Raw genomic sequence first — 4,832 nt, 5'->3', positions numbered from 1 at the left:
CCTCCCTCCTCCTCTCTCTCCCTCCTCCCTCCTCCTCTCCCCCCCTCCCCCTCTCTCTCTCTCTCTCTCTGTCGTGAAGACGATTTACTCAACACTCTATATATTATATGTGAACAGATAATATCTTGCTGCTAATGGAACACAAATACAGATATATTTGAGAAACACTTAGTAATGAGACTCGATAATATCGTCTTGAGAGTTTAAACAAATATATTATCCATAAAATCAAAGTCATGCGCTATAAATTATCTATACAGTGTGTTCTTGAAATTTTGCACTTCCTCTAGAGCATGATTCTTAGATCACGTTCTTTATCATATTTAAATCTCATCTTTATAAAAGCGATAAGATGCAATTTACCCCTACTATCTATTTGAGTCTATTTGATCTCTAATTTATTTTCTTATTAATATTTTATTTAAAAACATTTTTCTCTGATAACATTTTTCTTTGATGACTTCATCTATTAATGTAAGATCTTTTTTCTGTGAAATTTTTTTCTTTTTTAATTCTTTTAAGTTTTTTAAATATAATAAATTAATTTACATGATACAATCGTATAATAAAGAACCAGGAGCAATAAATTCTAATAGATAATAATCTAACAAATAATTTTAGTAGATAACAAATATATATTCCAAGCCAAAAGTTTTCAAATACTTTTTAAAAATTTATATTTTTAGAATTACTTATCCATCATGATATTCTCTTAACAATAATTCTTTAAATCCAATAACTATTATGGATATCTGAGTCTAAATGTCAAAAATGTCAATTTTTAAAAAAAAATTTTCAAATCAGTTCAGAATGTAGTTCTTTCAAAACTCGATTAAGTTCATCTAAATTCATCGAAGTATATTTATCGAGAATACGATACATTCAGCATTTGGCACACTTATGTTTGATGAGAAATATATTATTTACCTGTTTCCTTTGTAGATAAATTCGCAGTCACATAACAGAGTGGAACGAAATTATGATCTTTCACAAAATATGCTCGTAATGAAATAAAATGTTAATTTGCATAATTTCTATATCGACTATAATCATCATAAATTCGTAAATATGAGTTAATATGAGTTAATATGAGTATGTTTTTTTGGCATTTCATTCAGTGACCGTGAATTATGAACTGGTTATGTGAACAAACTTCTGGTTTTGTGGAAAGTCGAACAAAAAAGAGGCCGGTCCGCGTCCAAAGCTTCGTTTATTAACATTCTATGTACAACGTACACTTTCACTAGTTCAGTTATGCGATTACGATAGCGATTACGATGCCCGAATAAACCTGAATCATTTTGTAACAATCGTCGCGTTCGACATGTGAAGACTTATAATTAATGATATCTTTTTTGCGCATTTGAATAAAATTGCACTAATAGATCAAAGTGCCTTACCGATGGCGATTAAAGTTCACTACTATCATCACTATCACACAATTGTGTAAAAATAATCAAACACAAAAAAGTATTATATAATCATGATTTTTCAATATATCATTGTTTTTTTTGACTGATAATAACGATTGTATCGTTGATTATGCATTATCAATTGTCGAAGTTTGTTAAGCGAAATAATCGACAGATAATAATGAGACTTTATGTGAAAGACAAGATTTTATTCGACTAGAAAAACGAGATGTCCATGCAACTAAATCCATGTCCATGTAATAAATCAAATCATATAAATTGAAAAATCTAAAAACTAATTTTTATATCAAATTAAACGAGCGTCAATAAGTGCGGTTGCAACAATGAGTTCCATCGAGCGCGCGTTGCATCGCTTCTTCTCATATTTTCAGGTGAAAATCCACGATCTGATTATTAATATGCGGCGCGGCCTATCATCCGAATATGCGAGAGTTGTTGGCATATAATTATTACATAGCAATGAGCATTGTTGCGACAACATAACTGCAAAACGGTAACGTAAGTTATTTTATTCATTTGATATTCTTTTATGCAAAACCAACACACAGATCTCTCATCAAAATACATTAATATATATTGATTTATAACATATAATAAATATAATTGATTGACAAAACTTTGGAATTAATAGGAATATATTTAAAGTTCGTGCCTTTTCTCACTACTGCCATCTTGGATTGTAACATTAGAGGTGAGAAAAAAACACAAAGAAAATTCTTACAAACTATTAATTCTTATGATGGTACACAGATGATTTTTCTTAACTCTTTATTAGATTTGATAGGTAGGTAAATGTCTCGGATTAAGTTTTATTACTTTAACTAATATAAAAAATTATTAAGTTCTTACATAGAATAAAATAAGAGGTAATTTGGATAGAAATTTTCAAATTGTATAAAATTATGGTCGCATAGTGCGTTTAATCAAACATACAAAGCATACATTATTGATGCAATAGTGTATGTTTTGTATAATTTGTTTAATATAATTTGAAAAATTTTGTTAGCCTATCCAAATTACCTTATATTTTAACATTTTTAGATAATAAATTTTCAACATTGCCTTAATTCGCATTGAAACTGATCGTTTCTTGTTTTAATTTATTTATATAGTTTGACAAAGTAGTGCTGTGGAACACCTTTTCTTGAATTTCAATATGTTTTTACTTATTGACCACGTCTTTTATTGTATTTTAATTATTTACTTTACGATTGAAATAATTTATGCCAATTATAATCATTCATTACATCATTGTGGGATTTCTAATCATTCGCTATCAATCCAATCATTCAACTGGAAAGATTTGCACTATAATGAATGAATGATTACCGCCTCATAATGATTGCGATTGGATGGATATCCGTCTACTGTAATTTTTTTTTGGTTTGGATTGCAACTAATGGATATCAATCTATTAATAATAACTTTTATTTTGCTAAAGAAGATTAAGAGATTAACCGAAACACTAGCTAATTTCTAATTTGAAATCAAGTTTTTCAAAGCAAAACTGCGCATCGTCTACAACACCAATTTCCAGTTGCCCATTTGTCAATTGTTTCTTTAAAAATAGTATTTGTAGGTTGTGTATTAAGAATTGTATATAAATGTTAACTAATTTCTTAGTAATATTTCAAAAAAAAGAAAGAAATATGTGAACACAAATTATTCAATCGTATATACTATAAATGTAAAAATATAAGTACTTTTTAATAAAACAATTGATAGAAGATTATAGAGTTAAAATATATTGAAAACTCCCTTTATAATCAAATAACTAATAATATATTTAAAATTGAATTGTTTAACTAGAAAACGAAACAAGTTATATGACAACTATTGAATGAGATAAATATAATTTTATTCTATTCGAAAATAAAAGAGGAGTTTTTGATGTATTTTTACAAGTGTACTTTATCAAATATTATTTTGTAGAAAAATTTCTATTTTAATATATTTTGCAAGAATTTTTGTTGTGCTATTTTCCTTCTTCTGACATATTAATCAATCTGAAAATCTGTAATGAATGAACAGATATTCATATTTTAAAGATGATCGTTTAAAAACAATAAAAAAAAGTTGAATGTCAAAATATCAGACTGATTCGAAAAATATCACTTTCAATTTCATTTTTTTTTTTCTAATCATTATCTTGTATATGTGTCACATACGAATATCCATCTACTTTTAATTTCCACATAAGATAAGGTTGCCGAAATCGTTTTTCTCTTATGACTCATAACTTAGAAATTATAAAGAATATTTTTAATAAACTGCATTCTTCCCTTTCTTATGTAATTTTTTAATAACTTTTTTGCGCTATTATAACATTTTAAATGAGAATTTTGTCAGTATGATGTGATTTAAACAACGGATTTCCCTATTACCCTATTATTATTAAAAATTATACTATACTAATATTCCATTTAAAATATCATAATAATACTATATAATATTATATACTGTATAATATTATATAATACTATATAATATTATAATAATATTATAATTAATAATATTATAAAAAATTTAAAAATTATACAAGAAAAGAAAAAAATTATATTTTATTATGCTATAATATTAAAATTATACATTACATATTAAGAATATATTTTTCATAACACATGATAATTTCAAGAAGTAATTTAAGGAGTTTCTATATGAAACAAAATAAACACTTCGTAGATTATACTTATACAATATATATTTATACAATATATATTTTCATATAACAAATAGAATAAAAATGTAAGAAATGAAAAAATATTTAGATAATGATTTAGAAAGTTAGATTGCGATGCGATTTAGGAAATTAGGACATATTTAAAACTTTTATTTATTTAACAAAATATAAACAAAAATGTAAAGCAAGCTTTAATCATATTAATTTAATTTTAATAATATTATAATCACGACAAATGATCAAGCCTTAAACTATTTAATTTATATTTTCTGTAATTTTTTTGCTATGAAATGCGTTGAAAAATAGAAACGCTATCACGATTTTTTTATTTACGTAATTAACAACACTTCTACTGCGCTTCATGTCACGAATGTAACGGAGTAGCGTTGCACACAGTACCATATTATTCTTAAATAACTCAGAAAGTATGTAAATATAATGATTGAATTTTTAAGATAACACGATTTAGGAATTGTTTTTGGCAACTTTATCCTAAGATGCTGAAATAAACAAGATTCAAGGACAACAAGATTCGACATCAAGTATTAAAGGATAATTATTGAACTTTCTCCGCCGTGTCGAGCGATTAATTAATAGTAAAGTGTGAAATTTCTCGAATTGGAAGGTTTGACGTGGTATGTACAAGGCTAAACTAACGGGAGCGTATATATATATATATATATATATATATATATATATATATATATAGTACTATAGTA

This window comes from Atta cephalotes, assembly GCF_000143395.1.
Source record: "Atta cephalotes unplaced genomic scaffold scaffold00001, whole genome shotgun sequence".
NCBI classification, from domain to species: Eukaryota; Metazoa; Arthropoda; class Insecta; order Hymenoptera; family Formicidae; genus Atta; species Atta cephalotes.
This window is presented reverse-complemented; position numbering follows the sequence as displayed.